Source organism: Sminthopsis crassicaudata, chromosome 3, assembly GCF_048593235.1.
Source record: "Sminthopsis crassicaudata isolate SCR6 chromosome 3, ASM4859323v1, whole genome shotgun sequence".
In the NCBI taxonomy this organism is placed as follows: Eukaryota; Metazoa; Chordata; class Mammalia; order Dasyuromorphia; family Dasyuridae; genus Sminthopsis; species Sminthopsis crassicaudata.
The window spans coordinates 360,879,875-360,904,273 of NC_133619.1; the positions used below are offsets into that span (position 1 = coordinate 360,879,875).

Here is a 24,399-nt window from a genome sequence, read left to right on the forward strand (position 1 = left end):
ATATGAAAGACTAAGCCTGGCTCTCTGCATAAATGGGAGATACAGTCACAGGAAACAGAATAATACCTTTCTGAATCTGGTCACTTTTCATTTTATTTTCTCTTTCTTTCACTTTCCTAAGAAATTATGTGATTCCACCTTTGTCCTATAATATGTATCTAGAGTCTAGAATAAAGAAATATTTTATATTCTCGCCTCTAATGAGCCTTCCTTCTCTGACAAATATATTCCTTCTCCTATCACTTCCCTATCTTCCCAGAAGGCATGTGCTTTCCTCCCAATAACTACTCTCCCGGTTCAATTTCAGGACCATTCATTTTTCATTCAGGGCTCAAATACAGTCCCCAAAGCACCAGTTTCTCTGTTTTTGTCCTTATCAGCTACTAGACAGAATAAAATACATTCCACAGGACCAATGTTATTTACTAACATATCACGATTCGATGGAAAGGATGCTGGATTTGAAGGCAAAGAAGCAGGATCCAAACTGGACCTTAAATGTGTCACAACCTTTCTACACCATGGTTCCTCCCTTGTAAAATAACCTCAAAGGTCCATTCGTTTCTAAATTTATGATATCATAAGCTCTGCTGCTCTTCTCCCTAGCTGGGGTCCAGGGAACCTGCTTGGATTCTCCTTTGTTAAAAAGCAGGCCAGCTATATTCTTTTTTCTCCTGATCATTTAAAAGCTAGTTTTTTTCCTTTAAACTTTGCAGATGACAAATTCCACTTCAAATTGCAAGTGATGCGGTTTCATTCTGTTCCCCTACTGGAGATGTCTCTTCAGCTTTTTGCTAAACACAGACAGCCTGTTCCCAGCACCTGGGATTTAAATCACTTGTTTAAAAACAAATTAGGGAAATCTCCCTATCTCCTTCAGTGCATTTTCTCTCATCGTCTGTGGAGAAATGAGCTTTACCTGAGCTATCTGATGAAAGAGCATGAAGTGGATAATATCCTCTGCAATGTACTGAGAAAAAGGCTAAATAAATACCTTCATTATTCCCAAGAATCAAGGTTTCAAAAGCTAGTGCCACTGTACCTTATCTTGAGTTCTAACAGGTTAATGTAGCAAACAGGCAGATGAAACAATCTTCTGGCTCAGAAGACTGGCTGGAAAGTCAGGTGTCTGTGTGTGTGTGTGTGTGTGTGTGTGTGTGTGTGTGTGTGTGTGTGTGTGTGTAGTCCTCTGGTCCTAGTACACAAGGGGATGATTCTCTGGGTTATCATCAGAAAGCAAGATGAAGGAGAATCAAACCTCATTGAATGCAATCATTTTCCATCATCTGGACCGTAACTAAGGCTGCTGCTGTATTATCACAGGACTGCATCCTAACAAAATTATCAAGTAACCATGACTTACTGCAGTTATACTTCCTTCATCCTCAAAGTGGAACTATACAAAGAACTTTTAATTCAGGGTTAGAAATCCCAGCTGTGACCTGTATCACCTTGGGCAATCCACTTATCCTTCCAGATCCCAGGTTCTTCATCTGTAAAATGTGAGTTGAATCAGATGACCTTTAAACTACCATCCTCTGATCTCCCTTTCCCTAATCCTCAATTCTCCCCAGTTTCTCAGTGTTTTACTGCCTCCTCTACCTCCTCTCTCTGCAAAACAACCTGATAAATTTGTCTCTACTAAGGTGTGCAAGACTACACACTAACACATAGTCCTGGGGCATTTAGTTGTTTTTAAGCCTGTATCACAATTGAGTTTATATAGTATTTTAGGATTCATAGAATGCATTCCCTGTAACTACCCTGAGAGCTCTTGAGTGTTATTATCCTTATTATTCAAGAGAGAACACTAAGGTTCAGAGAGATTAAATAAGTAACCCTTGGCCACAGAATAGTAGAGTTTAAACTTGAACCCTGAGAGTCTCCTGTCCTATCCTTTTATTCTACGCACAAGGAAATAAGAGAAGTGAATGCTCAAAATCACTCAGTGAAAGCAGAAATGACACTTGAACTCAAATGTGTAGTCTCCAAATCCAATGATCTTTTCACTACTTGCTGATTGATTGACTATTATTTTTTACTTTCAACAATTAGACAAATGTAGGTCCCCATCAGCCATTCAAAATAAATCCAGGGCTCCTTTCATCATATGTAAAAAGGGTGTTTCTGTATACATAAGAATATATTTGGTTTAAACCTTATTAAGGTTAAGTATGGGGTGCTATGGATACTGAGCTAGTTTTTGGAATCAAACTAATGTAGTTTTAAATCTTCCTTCTGATACTGGTCTCTGCCAACTATAATATTCAATAATTCTATGATACTATGTATACCACACCCTTCTGGAGTTTGATATATTATAAGAAATTTCCTCTACCCTCCTAGAAATTTACAGTGGAATTGAAAAGATAGGGTAAAAACACTAAAACTGTATTTTTAAAAAAAAATATTCTATAACTCTGGTTTGATTTTTTTTTACTCAGACTAATCTCCCCTGCTTCAATCAGTTTGAGTTGGCTTTTTGATGTTATTTTGCAGTCATTTTCAGTCATAATTCAACTCTTCATGACTCCCATTTGGAATTTTTTTGGCAAAGATACTGAAGTGATTTGCCATTTCCTTCTCCAGCTCATTTTACAAATAAGGAAACTGAGTCAAACAGGATAATATTTAAACTCAAGAAGACAAATCTTCCTGACTCCAGGCCTGGCACTCTATTCACTGTATCATCTAGCTGCCTTCAATGAATTTGAACAGAGTTGACTTTAAATGAACCAAACTGGTAGTCCATGTACATTTGAACAGAATAGAAAAGGCTATGGCCCCTTCAAAATATCATTCCTGCCCAACTACCTGAAATTCCATTGTTAGTCATCCCTCTTAGTTTTTCCTCTTCCTATATTTAATCAAATTTCTTGGGAAAAAACACATTGAGCAAAATCTCACCAAGGTGATAATAACATATAGGGTTCATTTTTGCCTGAAAGCCTTTGATGCTCTGGGGACCAAAGCTTTGGTCCTGAGAACAGAGGGCCTAATGTAAGAGTTCCTAAAAAGTACAGAAAATGTCTTTATATTTTCCCTCATCTAGCACAATGCATTGCACATAATAGGCATTTTAAAGTGTGTAGAAAAGCGAATGAATGAAATTGAAAAAAATTGAAAAAAAAATGCTACAAAAGAAAAGATTTTTAAAGCTCCCTATTGTATCAAGGGGTTGCCCTAAGTGTGCATTCATGAGATTTTGCTAAATTTCCCCTGATTATTCATTTACTTACCTGTCTTCAACCTGATTTCTCTGAAGTAACTAGCTGAAGATAAACTTAGTCTCACTGGCCCAAGTTCAGGCACTCTTTTCTTTGGAGATTTCAGAAATTTTCTAACTAGGAAGGCAAAACACAGCACCAGATGTGTCAGAAGTATTCTATGGGTAGTGGTCCTGGGAGATTGGAGGTCATTGATCCCTCCCTTCTTTCCCTGGCTCTGGATACTATATACAAAAGACAATTGCCTCCGGAAGCTGGTTGACAAGAGACAGGCTTGCCAAGCTCTGTTATCTCAGGTAAGGCAGAAGGAGCTAAACTGTACTTGATCATTTCTCTCCTCCCCTTGCATCTGGGCTTTAAACAACAACCTTTCAGTTTCTTCTTCCCAGCTTCAGATAGGCAGTTCTCAGTGGCAAAGAGCACCTATTCCCATCCTCAGCCAGAGCATCATAGCTCTGAGATCACAAACTACATTTCAACCCCAAAGGTACTCAAGCTACTCTCTAGCATTATCAACTACTAAAAATAATGTCAATCTAAGCTTTCAAACAGTGCATTAAAAATTAGAATTTAAATAGCAATCTACTGGGGGTAGGTTTTTTTCCCCATTCTCCTTACTCTGAGATAATTAGCTCAAGAGCAGATAAAAGCCAAGTTAACTAAAGAAATCATGCTTTTTATTCTGCACATACTACTCGGTCTTATTTCCCCCATTCTGTTTTAAAATTCAAATCCCTTATTTGAGATGGGGGACCTGGCCCTGCCTGACAGCCCATCAAATGTCTTCAGTCATTTTGCCCAACTATGTGAATGATTGCCTCAGAAGACAGTGTCACCACTTAAGGAACAGGAAATGTTGGATGGTGACAGCTAGTAAAAAGTTTAACATCCCAAAGGACATCCAAGAAGGACTATTAGTAAGAAAAACAGTGGTTTGTTTCCCCTGATACCTTCAAGGGCTCTTAATATCTTTTGTGGATGCCACAGACTCTTTTGGATGAAAAAAGATAAAGCCCCTTCTCAGAATAAAACTCTTAAGTGAATAATATAAAATATATAAGATTATAAGGGGAACAAAATATTTTGCAATAAATAAGAATTGTTTTTCCATTCATTTTCCAGTTTTTCATAGACCGCCTAAAGTCTAGAGGATAAAAACCATACTCAAAATTATTCAAAATAAAAAGGCCCTGGGAATTTATAGGTTAAAAATATATGCCTCTTGATAATTGTGGAAATATGCACAGAAGAATTGCACATGTTTAACATATATTGGATTACTTATTGCCTGGGTAAGCAGGTAGAGGGAAGGGAGGGAGAAAAATTTGGCACACAAGGTTTTGCAGGCATGAGTGTTGAACATTATCTATGCATATGTTTGGAAAATAAAAAGCTTTAATAATAAAAAATATGCCTCTATTATGCTATAGTGGAAAGTAAACCCAACTTACCATTAGGAGAATTGTCAGGGCAATAACGTCCTTTGATGCTCAGTTTCCTCATCTATAAAATGGTCATAGGAGGTATTCTAGGAAATGTTTTATAAACCTTAAAGTGTTATATAAATGTGAATTATTATACTTGTACATTTTAATACTTGAAATGCAAAACAACCATTCCCACTGAGCAAAAAAAGCACTCATAGATATTAATTGAATTAGTGCTTCTACATCACTCGCTCCTTTATGGCATACAAGTTAGTGCCCAGGGAGTACCTCCAATTCTGAAACACTCTAGATTTAAGTAAAATCCATTTGAATCTGAAACATCCTTCACTAAAAGGTAAAGATTCAGATCTCACATTATTTGCTTATCCCCAGAGTACTTTTACCTAATAGAGAAGGTAGTACTTAGACCTGCTTTCCTGAGGCTGATGAACCTTTTAACTGACCTGAGGATCATAATGGGACATAACTGTTCACTCCAATCCTTTATTCAGTCCCCATTAAGCCAACTGCCTCAGGCCTTGTCAAGAACTACACAGGTGCTTAAGCTACATCTAACTCACTTGCTGTCTGGGATTCTCAACTTCACTAAACCCACTCTTGGCCCTCAGACACAGAGTCCAAAGCGTGAAGGAGAAAGACAAATATTCTTTAACAATCCTGAGGGCCTGTTATGGGTAAGGGATCACATCCAACATGTCCAAGGAAAGGAAGACCAAAATAAGCCAGAAAATCAGCCTTTTAGGAGCTTATAAAAGGATGCAACAGAAAAGTTGCTAAGTGTACTTTGAAAGAAAATACCCCATGGATAAATCCTGGAGAACAAAATAGGAGTTCTTCTCTAATACTGTCCTTAGGATACCAGATGGCCTTAAAAGGAAGTCCTGGAGTTACAGAATATTAGAGCTGGAAGGGACCCTAGAAATTAGCTTGTCTAATGCCCTCATTTTACAATGCCCAGAGAGGTCCAATCACGTAACCTAAGTTTACACAGTTCATTCAACAGCCAAGACTAGAATAATGTGCTGCTCACCATTTCCCCACAATTTTCTTCTATTTGCTTCTCTATTTCTGTCAGGGATAGCACCTAGGCTCCTACATTTAAAATCTTAGCATCATTTTTGACTCTTTCCCTTATTTTCTCATAAACAGCCAGTTACCAAATGAGAAAAACTATGAAATATGGAGTGAATAGAGAACTGGTGACAGTCAAGAAGTCCTAGGTTCAAAATTTTACCTCAAAATATACTAGCTGTGTGGCTCTAGGAAAATCAATTAATCTCTCTGTGATCTAGACAATTCCCTGGAAAAGGATTTATTTATCAGTAAATTTAAAAATTTACATTCTGAATTTAATTTTAAATTAATAACTTGAAGTCTATAAGCTCCAGGCTATATAAACTTAGAAAAATTATATGTTTATTTCAATAAAACTGATTTCCTTTACAATTCTCTGTATTTTATTTTATGCATTTAAAAACATTCTGAAAGGAGGCTCATAGCCTTTAATAGGCTATCAAAGGGGACTAAAAAATCTCTGCTCTAAAACTATTTGAGTGCAGCTACCTAGTTATATTGTTAGAGGAAGTTCACAGGTTCATTTTTTGAATTTCTAAGAATTCTAGCTTTGCAATATTACTCATATCCATCCCTTCCTCACTATTTCCATTGCCACCAAAGTAGAACAAATTCCCATTGCCACCCTCCTAAACTACTACTGTAGACTTCTCGCAGGTCATTCATTCTTTCTCCTTTCTAAACTCATCTTTTATATCTCTGCAAGACACATTTCTTATCCATATGTAATAAGACAAGTTTAAAGGAATGGGTTATATATGCTTCTGACAACCCTTTGTATAAAGTTAAAGCACAGAATACATTGTTTAGGGGAGAGTTTTTGTTTATTTTTACATATTTTTTTAATTTTCAAACATGTGTAGGTAGTTTCCAACACTCACCCTTGAAAAATCTTGTTCCAAAATGTTTTTCACTCTCCCTTCTTCTCTCCCTCTCCCCTGAGGACAAGTAATCCAATATATGTTAAACATGCAGTTCTTTTATACACATTTCCACAATTATCATGCTGGAAAAGAAAAATCAGATCAAAAAGGGGGGAAAAGAAAAAGAAAACAAAAAGCAAGGATCAACAAAAAAAGGATGAAAATACTATGTTGTGATCCACACTCAGTGCCCACAGTCCTCTTTCTGCGTGCAGACGGCTCCATCACAAAACCAATGGAACTGGCCTGAATCACTTTGATGTTGAAAAGAGCCATGCCCATCAAATTTGATCATCACATAATCTTGTTGCTGCGTTAATGATTTCCTGGTTCTGCTCACTTAACTGAGCATCAGTTCATGTGATTCTCTCTAGGACTCTTTGAAATCATCCTGGTGATCATTTTTATAGCAAAATAATATTCCATTATATTCATATACCATTCTCCAATTGATGAGCTCAGTTTCCAGTTTCTGGCCACTACAAAAGGGGCTGCCACAAACATTCTTGCACATAAAGATCCCTTTCCCTTCTTTATATCCTCTTTGGAATATAAACTCAGTAGAGACACTGCTAGGTCAAAGGGTATGCACAGTTTGATAGCCTTTTAGGCATAGTTCCATATTGCTCACCAGAATGGTTAGATCAGTTCACAACTTTTGGGAGAGTTCTTGGAACTCAATTGCCCACAAAACTTTATACATGCCAGACTGGTGTATCAGAAGGTAAAGATTCTGATTAGTAATGAGCTTTCTTAGAGGCAAGATTGAAAAATTGGATCCACCCACATGTAGGAGTTACAGAGAGGCAGAACTGGCAAAACCAGGCCTAAGATCAGTCACTCAGTAAGTCATTCACCTTCTAGGTGACAGTCATCGACTAAGCTCTGGGGGTACAAAGAATGGCTCTCAAGGAGCTCAGAGTTTAATAGGGAAGACAGCATGGAAACAACTATGAACAAAAAGATTTAGACAAGACAGAAGGAAGGCACTGCATAAAAAGTGAATCAGAAAAGGATGCCTTTAGAAGGTGGGATTTTCAAGCCATTCTCCAATTGATAAATGGTCAAAGGATATGAAGAGACAATTTTCAGATGATGAAATTGAAATTGTTTCCACTCATATGAAAGAATGTTCCTAATCACTATTGATCAGAGAAATGGAAATTAAGACAAATCTGAGATACCACTACACACCTATCAGATTGGCTAAGATGACAGGAACAAATAACGATGAATGTTGGAGGGGATGTGGGAAAACTGGGACACTGATGCATTGTTGGTGGAGTTGTGAAAGAATCCAAGCATTCTGGAGAGCAATGTGTGACTTTGGCCATGTCACGTCACCTGTTCACCTGAATCCACTGAAGAAGGAAAGAAAATTCCATGGGCAGTTTTGTCTTGCTGTGGTCCACAGGGTAACAAAGGATTGGAAGTGATTAAACAACAACCTATGTTTTCAACTATTCACATATGTCATGTTCCCAAGGAAAATCTTTTCTCTAGACATTTTCCAACTTATTGATGCTTTTCCTAAAGTGTTTTGGCCATAAATGAGCACAATTTTCCAGGTATGATCAAAGGTAGAATTTTTGCAGCCTAACAGGTAAATTTTTTGTCTACTTTTATTTAGTCATGTTTTCCCATCTTGTGAAACTAATTTTTTGAATCTACATATAGGACTTTACATTTATCCCAATTAAATTTCAACCTTGCCATCATCATTTTTATATCCTGATTATTGTCCAACATGCCAGTTATACTTCCCATATTTGTGTCATGTAAAAATTTATATCATTATCTTAATAATTTATTAAAATAATGGCCAGCATAAGGCCAAGGACAGATTACTAAGGTATTCCTACCTAAATCTCCCTCCAAGCTACAAGTGGCCCATTCGTGACTAGTACTTTGCTATTTTGCTCTTCAGTTGTTTTTTATCATGTCTGACTATTTGTAACCACATTTGGGGTTTTCTGGGCAAAGATTTGCCATTCCCTTTTCCAAACTCATTTTACAGATGAGGAAACTGAGACAACAGGGTTAAGTGACTTGCATAGGGCCATACAGCTACTAAATGTCTCAGGCCAGATTTAAATTCAGGTCTTCCTGACTCCAGGCCTAGCCTACTATCCACTGTCCACTTAACTGCCCTTAATTGGCTCCAAATGAACTTAATTATAGAATATAATGTAGAATGTCCTTGAGAACAGAGTGCTTCTTTTTTGTCATTATATCCCAGCACATAGAATAGTGCCTTTCTTGTAGCAGTCACATAATAAGTGTGTGATTTAATTATATCTGGGAATCTCAGCATGGTACAGCAAAAAAGAGCCTCGGTTTTGGAGTCAGAAGACTTCTGTTCAGCTTTTGCTTCTGGAGGCTACTACTTGTTTGACCCTAAAAGTTACTCACGCTCCCTGGACCTCAGTTTCTTCATCTTACAAATAAGAAGTTGGACTGAATGACTTCTAAGGTTCCTCTCTAGATCACTGGTTTTATTACCTGACATCTCCCTAGGGTAAGAGAATCCTGGCTTCTAAAAAGAATTGATATATCAGATATGAACTCAGGGCCTTATCTGAATTGCCTTATATTAGATTTGTCCTTTAGGTAAACTGATTTAGGTAAACACAAATTTAGGATTATTAAACATAGTTAAAAGACATGAAACAAATAGGAAAGGAAAACAAAGGTGAGCTACCATTAGCGTCTAGCTTCTTTTGTACTTAATGGAACATTAGCAGAACACACACACACACACACACACACACACACACACACACACACACATACACACACACACCCCTTAAGTCAAAACTTACCCCAAAATCTACATGCAACAATTATACCTTTTTCTAAAACTCGAGGCTTACTTGAGTCTGATCATCTTTCTGTTGATAGTTTAAATCATCCCAAAAGTCATGGTTTGAGGGTAATTTCATAATCCTCAACTGTGGTCCCTTCTCTTTCTGAAGTCTCATGTGTGCTGAGTTGTCCATGATTCCGGTCCTTTAAGCCCACAGTTACACTAGTAATGACAATACAATTATGAGTTATGCAATTCACCCATCCTAGATATTCCACTAACTTCCCCAGATAAACCATTTGCTCATACCTACATACATACATACATACATACAATGATTGTTAAAGGCTAACATGCAAAACTTAATGCTAGTCTCTAGGGAGTAGGGGAGATATATAAAGTTTAGATAAGATAGAGTACCTGTCCTATAATAACTGGGTCCAATACCACCTTGGGCAAGACATTTAACCTCCCTGAGCCTCAATTTCCTCATCTGTAAAATGAAGGAGTTGTACAAAATGTCCTTCTAAGTCCTTTCTTGTGTTGGACCAATGTTCTCAGGATCCTATGATTCTAGATTGGACCTGGAGATTCTCACTTTCTCATCTCTTTTGTACTTCTATTCTTTCCTTAAAGCCCAGAAGAAATACCTGCTCTTCTACCTAACCTACTCTGATCCCAATTTTAAGCGATGATGGCATTTCTTTTCTTAGATCTCATATGACTTTATTTGCAACTATTGTGCACCTATCTCATATTTCTTTGTAATTTAGTTATTTGTTGTGATGTTTAAAAGGTTCAAGAGATAATTTATGGGTAATTTAATCAGTTTATTAATATTGCCAACATGTTTATTAATTATCTCAGACTAAGATAATCATGCATGGTTTATATGCCCATTGGAAAATGCCATTCTTGAGAATGTCAATCAACACTGATTAGTTAACAATTAATGAGAAAATGAATATTACGATGAGGATTTTGGAGCGACAACTTGGAGTATTCCTTTACTCCAATCCCAGTCTCAGACAAACTATTCAAAGAATTTATCCCTACCCAAACCTGAATAAAGAGAGCACAATAGTTTCTGCACCTGGTGAGATCTGAACCAGTTTGTTAAGAAAATTAATCCAATCTCATTATCATTCATGCCCTTTGGGACTTTAGAAAAAGGAAGAAATTCTGGATCTCTCCAAATTATTGGTTATTAATAATAATTTCTCCAATTGTGTAGGTCATCTACCAGTAACAGCATAAAAACCCTATGAAGGCAGGAATTGCTTGTGATCTCAGGATCTTTTTCCCTCAGGATCTAATCCAGTGCTTTGCACAGAAGTAGGATCAGGAATCAATTGCTGAAAAGGACCTTAGGAGATCATCAAGTCCAGGGGTATCAAACTCAAGTTTAAATAGATCTGGCTGCTTTTTAACTTAGAAAACCACAAAATAACATTATCTGGGTTGAATTTTTATTTATTTTTTTAAACATTTCTTAATTGCATTTCCATCTGGTTCTGGCCCCATTTCTCATCTTGCAAACCTGCTATGAGTTGGACACCTCTGATGCATTCCACTTCTGATCTACTCCACCTCCCTCAATTTACTTTAAAAAAAAAAAAAAAAAAAAAAAGAGTCCCATAGCAGTTAAATATATTGTACTACTTCTTTTCCCTTGAAATCACTTAAGCTTTATGGAACTCAATTTTTTCATCTGGAATGATTTCTAAGGTCTTTACCAACTCTAAATCTATGTAAATAATTTACTTGAGACCCCATACATACTAAGTGACAAAACAGGGATTCAAATCCAGGTCCCCTAACCCTTCCATGGCTGTTTTTTTACTATCTCCCAATTAACCAGAACCTGGGTCCTCTGATTTCCAGCCTCTTATACTTTAATGCTTCTCTAACTCCATTTAAATGGAATTCAGGAAAGGCTTATTTGCCAAATCCTTCCCTAGAGGAAAACATTTTCTCGTGAGGTGCTAGCAAGGTTTCTAAAGTGCTCACAGAATCTAGGAATGGATGAATAGGCTATAATTGCCTTGGTTTCGTATTGCCTTCAGTATATTTCCTGCTTTAAGAACAGAGTTTTATAAATAGAAATTCCTAGGAATGGCTACTTTTTTTTTTGTAACCCTAAAGTTAAGAATAGGGTTGTTGGTTGTTTTTTTAAATTTTTTTTTTTGGTCAGCATTAGCAAGTACCCTGACTTTTAAACAGTTTTTGAAACACTCAACCATGGTAATATCTTTGAAATAGAGAAAGATCACAAGACAAAGATAAGCTCCATTTATCAGATTTGGGAAGTATTCTAGGACCCTGGGACAGCCCAGAAGACCTATATTATGTACTATGACACAGCTTAAAGTAACAGTAATCTTCTTTTTCCAACCTATCTAGAAATCTGAAGTTATTTTAGATGGGAAAATGTGCATTCATAACAACCAAACAAAATCAATCCATCCTTGTTCTACTCTACCATGACAGTAGAATACCTGTCATTCAAATGTCAAGATACAGCTTGTCCAATCACTGATTCAAGAGAAAGCGTTCAACCTGCCAAACGCCCAAGGCATGTCAAGTAGGGATAGATTCAAGACTAATATAAAGAAGTTTAAAATAAAATTCCTCATATTTATAGAAAGCACTTAAGGACTGTGGATTTATATTGCTGTAATAAAATTTTAATTAACAGTTCAAATTCTTGTAATACTATGTGTTATGTGAAGTAGGACATAAAAACGAGGCCTCGGATACTTGCTGTCGCTAAGAACAAGTTGTATTCTATTTCAGATATTTGCTAGCAACTTACTTACCTCTTTCAGCCTCAGTTTCCCTATCTGTTAAATGAGGTTAATATCAATTGTGACATTTCAAATGGTTGTTGTGATGATCAAATGAGGTATGTGTAAACCTGTAAGTCTCATATAAATGTCAGTTGTTGTTATCATGATCATTATTTTGGTCCCTTTTGGGGTAAAAAATAGGGACATTGTTCTTTGCTGATACAATGATGGTCCCCATGAGAAGAGACTGAAAGGCCCATGGAAATTTGGAGTAAAAAGGCACTCCCTGCATAAAAACAATTTCCTCCCTCCTCCACCTCTGATGTAGCAATCATTTTGCTAAGGAATGAATGATTCTAATTATATCATGACAACAAAAATAATTGTGTGTTTAATGTACTATTCCCATTCAGACCGTGAATGTCACCATATGGTTCCCAGCATTGATCTAGACAGATTCCCATGGGAAATTACAACAGGGAGCAGCAGCCTTTCTTTTTTTTTTTTTAATTATTTTTATTTATTTCATTAAATATTTCCCAATTACATGTAAAAAAGATAATCCTTTTTTTAAATTTTGAGTTTCAAATTCTCTGCTTCCCTCATGTTTCTCCTTACTTCTTGTAAAAGGAAAGTAATTTAATATCAATAATACCTGTGAAGTGATCAGCAACCTTTTGAAAGAAATGTTCCAAGGTTTTAACCCTTTTATGTTAAGAGCAGAAGGATGTGAGTACACACCAACTGTCAGCTTTTTTACAAGGGGAAATGGGCTGGGGAGGATTACCATGAATGCATTGGCTGGTCCTTAATTCTCAGCTCTAGGGAAAGAACAATGCATACTGGCTGATAACTCGTAGAATGAATGATTCTCCCAGAAAGCAGAGAGAGTGCGTTTAGCAGATAACAACTCTTCATGTCAATGAAATTATGACCTGGTACCATATTGCTTAGATATGCCATAGATTTCCAATTGACAGTCTATAAGACTCCTTTATGAAAAAGCAAAAAGACTAAATAAAATCAATTCCAAAACTAGAATTATAGAGTGAATTTGTAAAGCAAAATTCTGGAACTGAAAAATGGTCTTGTCAGGAATCAGCAATCAGACAGACTGATGATAGCATTCTCTCTGGGCTTTCAGATGCCTTGTTAAATTCACTCTATCCACATTCAATTTTCAGGGGCAGGGTCCAGATAAATGACCCATCTGGACTAGGCAGATTTCAACCAGCACCCACAGCTTATCCAAAAAGCAGAAAAAGGAAGCCCGGAAAAGAACTTGAAATTCAGCAATAGTTGATCAGAGTAAAGAGACAAAGAAAGAAGAAATATAATCAAGGAAAATAAGTGTTAATATATTATGAAGGTTTGGATAGAGTGCAGCAGAGGAAGAGAGAATCAGATTTATAAAGGAAGCTTCCAGTAAGGAACCCCTTCTCCCCATGCAGATTGGTATTTGTCCTGCAACTCAGAGGTTTACAGAAACCTGGGGCATTAAGGTCACATAGCCAATATATGACAGAGGACAAACCTTTAATCTAGATCTCATAACTTCCTAGATCAACTCTCCACCCTCTACATCAACTGCCCCCCAGCAATGCATCATAGTTTTGTTTTGAGGGATGGTTTCCCCTTAATCCATACTTCCTAAAAGGAAACAAGTGAAGGATCACAGCAGGCTCATAAATTTAGGGCTGGAAGGGACTTCAAGGTCATTTAGTCTAACTTTTTCATTTTACAAATAAAGAAACTGAGGCTCAGGGAGACAGATGGTTTTCCCAGATCACACAAATAGTAGAGAGAGTAAACGTGAACCCATCTCGTTTGATTCCAATGCACTGCTCTTTTTCACTGATCCATATTGCCCTCCTTATCTTCTCTAAAAGACAGACTGCCCATAAAATGGGACTGATTTTAAAAGGACTCATGTTTCTTACCTGGTACTTTTGATTGTCATAGTGTACAGGAATGGGAATAGCAGCATGGTCTACTGGGAAGAAATCTGGATTGTCATTCAGAGTGCCAATGCGTTGGCAGGTGTAGAATCTGCATCTGAGTGAGTCTTTATGTGACCTAAGCAAAAAATCTAAGTTTCCTATCTATTAAATGGGACTGATAATGATTGTACTGCCTACCTCACAAGATTTCTGTGAATAAAACAATTTATAAACTATACAAGATGAAGTATTACTTCTATGACTAATGTTGATATAGAGGCAATAATAATATATGAATTATTCATGGTAATGGTTATTCATAGTAAATTATTTGGAGACTGTGGTATTGCATGACTCACGGGCAAATACCATCAATGAAAGAATATTAATGTTTAAAAAATAAGTTTTTGTTCCAAGAAGTTTGAGGCAATATATATGACTTGTTTGCTATATTTGACACAATTGACCACCTTCACCTCCAGATACTCTCTCTTCTTTGGGTTTTCATGATACTTGTCTCTTCTAATTGTCTTCCTACTCTTCTAGTCATTCCTGAATCTCTTTTGCTGGCTCATCAGCCATATAGCATCTCTTCTGACTGTATCTATCCTGGGCTCTCATCTTTTTTCTGTCTATACTCTCATCTGTTAATCTCAACAATTTCCAGGAATCTACTTATTATCATCTCTATATAGGTGAACCACAGAACTATATAACCAATCCAAGTCTTTGCCCAGAACTTCAGCCCACATCACCAACTGCCTATTGGCCATTTCAAAAACAACTCAAATTCAACATGTCCAGTGCAAAACTCATTTGCCTTTCCATCTAAACCCAATACTCTTCTAAACTTCTCTGTGCCTGCAAAGATTCCATCATCCTTCCTTGGTAGTCTTCATCCAGGGCCATCTCTAGTCATCCTGCTCTATATCTGGCTACTGGACCTAGATGTCTCTGGAGGAGAAACTGACACAGGTGACTTTGTATAGCTCTTCTTCACTTAAATCCAACTCTCTTGCAGGCCATGGCATCATCTCCCTGATGTCATGGTCTTTTTTAAGAACAAAGGGCAAATAGTAATCATTTCCTCCCAGATACCCAGGTTCATGAAGTCAACATTACCCTAGACTCCTCACTTTCCCTCATCCCACATATCTAGTCAATTGTAAAACTCTATATCCCTATTTCTCCTGTCCAACCACTTTTTTCTTGCTTGCATAGCCACCACCTTAATTCAATACTCCTCAACCTTTATGTAGATTATTTCAATAGTCTTCTACTGGGTCTGCCTTCTCAAATGTCTCACTATCCTGCTCTAAGCTAACCACAACCACCAAAGTCATTCTCCTAAGCATAGATCTGATCTGCCCATAATCGACAAACTTAATCAATAAACTCCAGTGGTTTCCTGGTGACTCTAGAATAAAATATAAACTCCTTTGTTGAATTCTGAAACCTCTTAATCAACTTATTCCTTCTTCCTTACTCGAAATTCCAGCCCAACTGGCTTTCTCTTGGCTCTTTACATATGTCCATCATTCCATCTTCTATCTCCCTATAGTTACATTGAATATTCCTCATGCTTGGAATGTGCTACCTCTTTTCTTCTGCCTCATAAAATCCCTTTCTGCTTTCAAGATGCCCACAAGCAATATTTTCTATAAGGCCTCATCTGTTTCCTCCAATGATAAGTGGCCATTGACCCAATTTTACATTTAACCATTTGAATTTATTCTCTACATGTATAGCTAAACATGTAATTGCTGTTTCCCCTGCTAAAATGCATGTTCATTATGAATACAGACAATTTCATTATTTGTGTTTGGTATAGTTTATATTTGGGCCAGGCACTGGGATTAAAAGTGCAATGATATTTCCCAAAACTTATCCAGCCTGCCTTTCTCTTCTTCCTCTTCCTGCTTAACTCTGGGCCCAACCCATTTTTCATATACAGTTTCTATCCCAGACATATATATCCAACTGCATATCATCGTCTAGAAATAGATTTTTTTATCCACTTGATTTTTCCTGTATGGATAGTTAAATCAAATTCTTTTAAGGGATTCTTAAGCTCATTTTAGGTGGTTCAACAATGTTTCAGGGTTTGATATAATTAGCACAATGCCATCCACTAACAGGAGCAGATAGAAGAGCTTTACTTCCATAACAATGTTTCTTTTTTTGTCTCCTGATGCTCTTTGTCAATCTGATGAAGTTCCAGAATCCTTTCTCAGAACAAAGTTTTTAAATACCAAAATAAAACACATAAGGTTATAAAAGTAACCTATAATATTGAAATATTATCAAAATATTAAATTTTAAAATAGAAAAAGTTCAGACTCCAAGATAAAATCTCCAAAGGAAATAATCCCTTATTCATTCAAATTCTATGCTAGACAAAGACCAAGAGAATTAAAGTTGTATGGAAACACTATGTTGTTTTATTTATGGTCCTTCCACTACCATCATCCCATCAGTTAATACAATAAGTAGATATATATATAAGTAGCCAGTATATGTTAACAATAAATAGGAAACAGGAATTAAAAGTGTTAAAAGGAACATAAAAGCCTCTTGCTCAAAACTGTCATAAATGAATTTAGCTATTATTAATATATCTAAAGATGGTGTTCTAAACTCAGAGAAGTAAACTAAACCCCACAACTGGCCTCAGTCTGTAAGTTGCAGATAAATTCCTGATATGCATAGTAAAACAGAAAAACATCATGTTAATTAAGGAACCCTAATTTGGCACTGAAGAGGCTAGAGTCAGGAAGACTATCCAGTCTCAGACATTTACTAGTTGTGAAACCCTGGGATATCACTTAACCCTCAGTTTCCTCATCTTGCCTGAGTTTCTTCATCTGCAAAATGAACTGAAAAAGTAAATGGGACACAACTTCGTATCTTTGGGAAAACAACCCCAAAAGGAGTCACAAAACATTGAGCATTACTAAAAAAAAAAAAATTTTTAAAATTAAAAAAAAATACCTTGCTAATAGGTATGCTTGAAACTTGTTTATGAGAAGTAATAAAGAACCTGGAAAACTTAGCAAACCTACTGATTAACACAGACAACTTCTGTATGGTATATCCATATTTTAAAAAGACATTTGCCAAAGTTTCTTGTGATGTAGCCCAGATGATATTCTGTCCACCAAGACAATACGGTCACCAAATAGAAATTCATTCCCCAGGAAATTTATCCCCTAGGATAAATAGTCTTGGCAGACAAGATGGTGACAAATTGAAAACCTTTCTCTAAGAGGCAAATGGAAGTTTTAATATAATCATGGATGACATTTTATTAATCTTATTATCTTATTAAATATCTTATTAATTCTTATTAATACATAATCATTAATAATCTTATTAAAATATAATGAGGAAGAGTAACTTTAGCCATTTACATAATAGTTCCACAGAATATTAAATATAAAAGAAAACAAGGAAGATAATTATCATAGCACCATTGGTCTAAACTCCATCAAAAATATGTGAGAAATGAGTTAATAATGATTATAAAATAATAATAAACAATAGAAAAAATATCATAGCAATTAAAAGTCGTTAGATAATAGATAATATTGGTATTTATAGTATTTATGGTTCACTTACAACAACAAATGAGATAGGTAGTACAAGCGTCATATTTCCCATTTTATATATGAAAAAACTAAATCTCAGAGATATTGAATGATTTATCCAGGATCAAATAGCAAATTAAATGTTTCAGTCAAGATGTAAACCAAGTTATTTTCTTACTGAATTCAGATATTTTCTCCACTCTATCATGTTCTATCTTCCCCAGTTCAACAACAACAAAAAAATTTAATTAAATTGGTGACCACATCTCTTAAAAATAAGAACATTTTTGGAACATATTAGCTGGATTTCCTGCTGTTTGATATATGACAATCATTCAAATAAATATTGCCTTGATTTTGAATGCCACGGAATGCCAAAATCCCAATGCAAAGTTAAGACAATAACCATATCCCCCATAATTCTATAAGCAGCATGGCTGTTCCAAACATTAGGAACTCATAGAAGCTCTATTAGAGAGAACTAATCAATACACACTTCATTTCTCCTAGAGGTGCAGCTGCAACTATTCACCAAACATGAATTATGTGGAACTGGTCATTTTCTATCAGATCAGGGAGCTCTAAATTTCACCTCCACCAATATATATATATATATGTATGTATATAAATATGTATGTATGTATATGTGTATATATATGTGTATATGTATGTATGTGTATATGTATACATGTATGTATTTCAGCCCCCAAATGGAAAATCATTTCACAAAACTGAAGAATGGTTCATTCTTTAAATATGAGAATAATTCATGATTCATGGTTTGGACAAAACCATGAAACTCCCTTCAATTAATCCACTGGAATCACCTAGGCAATTTCAGAATGATTGGAAGACCTGACACTGTATTTCTAAAATTTCTTCCCCCGCCCCCAATTTCCTAGGATTCCTTTAGTAATTCTGCCAAAAAACGTTTACTCCATCTTTTTTTCTAAGTGATTTTTATCATTGATGACACATGAACACAATGGAAAGTGAATTAACCTCTGATTCTTCCAAAATATGTTTTTTCTCCCCTTTACAAATTCTATGATGAGATGGACAATATTTCTCTTAAAATGTCATAGGCTATCTTGCCAATTCAACACTGTATCTTATGGTAAAAGAAAGGGACAGTAGCCTGACACTTCTTAAGACAAGATTTAGAAGAGCTTGGGGCCTTTTCACATCAATCTGGCCTCTTTTGTGACTTGAAGAGGCTGAATCACAATGCATCCAACTTGATTCTACCATCCCAGGAATATACAGGATTCAGAGGCCCTTACTCTTAAGATCCCTGTGTTATCCAAAAATATTCCATAAGATAAGCAAATAGAAACCTGAGTTCTGGATATTAGAGGAAGGTTTACAACATCCAGACAGTGACAGAAAAAGATAAAATCCAACACTAGAGTAGAAGTACAGAAGCTTCCCTGAATCCACAATCGTGACCTAAATTCCACAGCCATCAACTTACCAATAGAGATGCTATGATGGCTCTAACTTCCTAAGAACTAAAGTGGGTTAGCAGCATAATGATCACCTGCATTAGCCCTGGCATCTACTCTAACTCAAATAACCCTGTTCTAATGGATAACACTAAGAGATAATTGAAAGCAGTTGCTTCTAATGGCCAACTAGCCAGCTGTTATTGCACCTGTACCCTGTGATATTCTTCTCAGTCCCAATGTACTTTCATTCCAATTCATTCCAATAATACAGTAATCAGATCCTGCTTCCTGTGCTGGACTATGTCAGCAAGTTTTACCCCTTCCTATGCTCAGAATTGGAAAATGCTTGCCCTCAGTGCACAACTTTCCTAGCAAGCTATTTCCTTCCACTAATAGCAAGGTTCAATTATGTATTTATTCTGTATACATTTTGTTGTGTGACCCTGGGCAAATCACTTAATCTTGTTTGTCTCAGTTTCTTCATCTGTAAAATGAGCTGGTAAAGGAAATGATACACCACTCCAGTACTTTTGTAGAAACAGACCCAAAAGGGATCACAGAAAATACTACAGAAAATAAATAAATGAAAACAAACAAATGAACAAAAAACAACTACAAATAGCATGGTACCTAGAACATAGTAAATTGTTCATAAATACTTTATCTCTATCTCCATCTATCTATATCAGTTCCTTTCTACTATCTATCCACCTATTTATATTTTGGTTCTTGGTCTGTTTTTAGTCATAACCTACTTATATATGCAAATGCTATTTCCCCTGATAAAAGATACATTCCTTGAGAGTGAAGAATATATTTTTTGATCTTTGTATGCCTAGTTCTTGGCACCCATTAATCATTTAATAATGACTTATTTCTAACTTTTCCTTTATATCTTTCTTCCAGAGCATGGGGACAGGTATTTTCCTTCCAATCTCATCAGGAATCAATAATGGTTTCTTTGGAGCAGTAGGACATGGGAGCTGTACTATGTTTACCCAAAACATTCTGACCAATTCAGCTTGAGAATAAAATTTGAGAATCATCTTCCCTAGGCAAAAATGCTTTGAATATATCAGTACATACAGCAATGACAGAATAAACTAGAGAATCCTACAAAAGTTATGAATCCATCCGTATATCTCAAGTGAAGTTCAAAAACAATGTTCCTAATTGAGCATCCCTTGTGGAGGAAAGGGGAATTTCTTTTTTATTTGCTACAACAGCATGATCTCAAAAACTAGTCTTCTAGATAGGAAGAAGGGAGAAATTTTCTTAACTTTATATATCATCTCTGGGGACTATGGAATGAAATAAGGTTATCTTAGACCAGATATGTCTAACTAAATGAATTTAAGGAAATACCCTGTTACACACATTAGTAGGAAAACCTAGACACAAACCATCTTTGGAATCAGTCCCATTGTAAGCTTTAGGTGGGAGCAATAATAGGACAAAAAATGACTTTTTTGGATTAGTCCCCAAGTTTTTGACCTATCATCTGTGACTTGGCTTCAGGCCATGAATGACCCTGGGCCATGGGTCAAATATATATATATATACACACACACACATATACACACACACACACACACACACACACACACACACACACACACACACACACACACATATATAAATATATATATATATATATATATATATATATATATATATATATATCATCATACATATATGATGGTGTGATTGGAGGCAGGAAAGTTCTTTCACAAAACCAGACCAAATGCACTAGCCAAAAATACCACTAATTCACAATCTATTATTTTGGTTTGATTCAGTTAAATAAACATTTTTCCACTTAACAGTATTTTATTTTTTCTAATTCAACATTTCATTGTGTTTTCTCTCTTATTCCCCCTCCCCAAAACAGCAAGCAATCTGATATAGGTTATATCTGTATAATCATATTAAGCATGTTTCCACATTAGTCATGTTGTGAAAGAAGAATCAAAACAAGAGGGAAAAATCACAAGAAAGAAAAAACCAAAAAGTGGAAATAGGATACTTTAATATGTATTTAGATTATAGTTCCTTCTCTGGATGTGGATGGAATTTTCTATCATGAGTCTTTTGGAATTGTCTTAGATCATTGTATTGATGAAAAGAAAAACGTCTTACAAAGTAGATCATCAGGCAAGGTTGCTGTTACTGTGTAAAATTTTCTCCTGATTCTGCTCACTTCAGTTAGTATCAGTTAATTTAAGTCTTTCTGGGTTTTCCTAAAATCCACTTGTTCATCATAGATGAATAATAATAGAACAAAATTATTCCATTATAGTCATATGCCATAATTTGTTCATCCATTTCCCAATTGATGAGCATCTCCTTGATTTACAATTCTTTGCTAACGTAAAGATAGTTGCTCTAAACATTTTTGAACATGTGGGTTTCCCTTTTTCCTTGAGATTATAGTACTGGAATTTTACACCAATTTGTCTTGGAGTTTTCAGAAGGTGAATGATGGATTCTTTCAATGACTATTTTGCCTTCTGCTTCTTCTAGTATACCAAAGCAATTTTGCTTCATGGTTTCTTGAAGAATGCGGTCTAGGCTCTTTTTTTTGATCATGGCCTTCAGGTAGTTCAGTAATTTTAAATTGTCCCTCCTGGATCTATTTTCCAAATCATTTGTTTTTCCAATGAGGTATTTTACGTTTTCTTATTTTTTTCCATTCTTTTTAGTTTATTTGACTGATTCTTGATATCTCATGGAATCATTAGCTTCCATTTTCTCAGTACTAATTTTAATGTATGATTTTATTCAGTAGCTTTTGTATCTCCTTTTCCATTTAATTAATTCTGCTTTAAAGGTATTTTCTTCAGTTGATTTTTTTTTGCATTTAAACAATTGTATTTTTAAAGGGATTATTTTCTTTTTCCAAGCTGTTGACTCTCTCTTGCGTACCTGTTATTTCTTTTCTAAATTTTTCTTCTATCTCTCTTATTTAATTTTTAAAATATTTTATGAACTCTTCAAGAAGGCTCTTTGTGCTTGAGACCAATTCATAACTTCGAGTTTTCCCTGTGGACATTTTGTTCTCTTCTGAGTTGATGTTTTGTTTTCTTTTTTTCTTCCTTCTTCACCCCCATTTTGGACTTTTAAGTTTATGCTCTGTTCCTGAGGTACAGGGAACTCTGTCCTAAGCTTCTTGAGCAGCTTTGGCTTCCAGCTCTGATGTCCCTTGTGTCTGTGACTTGCTCATAGTGCTGGGAGATACCTGACTTAGTCCTATATTGTAGCTTAGTTTCCCAGATTGGCAATTTGCCTTCCACACTGGGACTAGAGGCTGCCCAGCTGGTCTGCTTTGCTCTGTTTTGCTGTGCCAGGAGTGAGGGTTCCAGTTGCTTATCTACTATGATTAAGACCCTTCCACTGGATCTCCCATTTGAGTGGGCTGCTTTCATTCCATCTCTTCATAGGCTCTGTCACTCCATTCTCTTAGTTCGGCTTTTTGAGTAAAACCAGGACAATTCCAGCAACTTCTTGGCTCCACTTCCTGGGGTTCCCTTTTTAATGCTAGTTTGGGGATACAGACCTAACAGTTGTATTGCTGTATCAAAGGGAATGCACAATTTAATAGCCCTTTAGACAGAGTTCCAAATTGTTCTCCAGAACACGTGGATCAGTTCACAACTTCACCAGCAATGCTAAATAAGCATTTTTTTAACATCCACTATGTGCCAGACCCTCAAGGAGCTTATATTCTATTAATAAAATAAATACAAATAAATATAAAATATATACTTCTTATTCAGTCAGGTCCAACTCTCTGTGACCTTGAGGACTATAACACGCCAGTACTATTCATGGGGTTTTCTTGGCAAAGATGCAGGAGTGGTTTGCTATCTCCTTCCCTAATGGATTAAGACACTAACAGATCTGAAGTATCTGAAGCTGCACTTGAACTTAGTGTTCTATCCACTGAGCCACCTCGCTGCCTAAAATATATACCAAGTATATATAATTTGGTGAGGGACAGGGAAAACTCTAAGAAATGAAGGTAATTAGAAAGGGATTGTGTACAAGGTGGCACTTGAATTGACCCTTCAGGGAAATGCCTTCCCTATGAATTCTTCTTAAAATGCAAATGCCCCTATTAAGGTATATCAGGTTTTTTTAGATCACTTTCTTCCCTAACAAAGATTGTGTCTTTATGAGAAGTCTCTGTAACTGGGAATAAAGAAGAAACAAATGGAAAGACAAGACAGGGAATGAAAGGATACATTTTTCCATTCATAATTATGCATTGGGCTGTCTGTGAGCCTGTGACTTGAAAAGTCCATATTCATCTAAATTGAAACAGGTCAAGTAAAATTCTTCTCTATATCCTCTTCATTTTGTCCATTCCAATATCCTATCTCCCTTTTACAATGGTGAATAGTTCTGATTGCATCTGTTACCTAATCTGGTTTCAACTCCATGGAACAAGATGCCCTCCATCTAGTTACTTCCAAGTGTCCCATCCCCATTCTTCCTGACCCCTTTTATAGGTTGCCTCCCCCTGTAAATTATAAGGTTTTTGAGAGCAAGAATTGTCTATCTTTGTGTTATTTCCCCAGTCCTTAGCACACAGTAGGCACCTAATAAGTGTTTATTGAATTGAGTTGGATTGACTGACAGGAACACATATTTGTGTATAAAGACTACTAAAATGATGATAAAGTAACTGTTGTAGTAAGAACTAAAAAGGAATAATTAGTAAAGAGAAAGGAAGAAATATTTTGAAAATTTACTGGGAAAAAGGCTCATCAAACTTGTAAAGTAGAAGTTTGTCTCTAGTGTCCTTCCTGGTACTAGGATTCTCCAGAACTAGCCTCTGGTTTTTCCTCCTTTCCTGATCAAAGATCCATATTTCAACCTCTTCTCTTATGTCAAAACCTACCAATCTTGTTTCATATTTCCCTTGAACTTTTCTCTCAATATGTAAAAATGAGTTCTAATGGGTTGCTAATATAAACTCTGGCTAATGTTTGTAAGGATTGGTTAGCTCTCTAGGGCAGGCTTCTTAAACTTTTCTACTTGTGACCCCTTTTTGTCCAAGAAATTTTTATGTGCCTCTAAGTATATAGGTATATAAAATAAATATACAAATCAAACATTTACTGACAATAAATCATTCAAATCAAATAAATAATT

The 24,399-nt window shown here is 35.9% G+C and overlaps 1 long non-coding RNA gene across 9 annotated transcripts in view; it reads right to left on the reverse strand.

Moving 5' to 3' along the window:
• LOC141561763 (uncharacterized) overlaps positions 1–24,399 on the reverse strand; it is a 553,911-nt gene that overhangs the window by 156,032 nt on the left and 373,480 nt on the right. The window contains exon 8 of one of the 9 annotated variants that reach the window (XR_012488144.1): positions 9,480–9,700. The exons of the other annotated variants lie outside the window; for them this stretch is intronic. This is a non-coding gene — a long non-coding RNA (uncharacterized LOC141561763). Of the gene's footprint in view, positions 1–9,479; positions 9,701–24,399 lie in introns of those variants that run through there. 9 annotated transcript variants of the gene reach the window in all.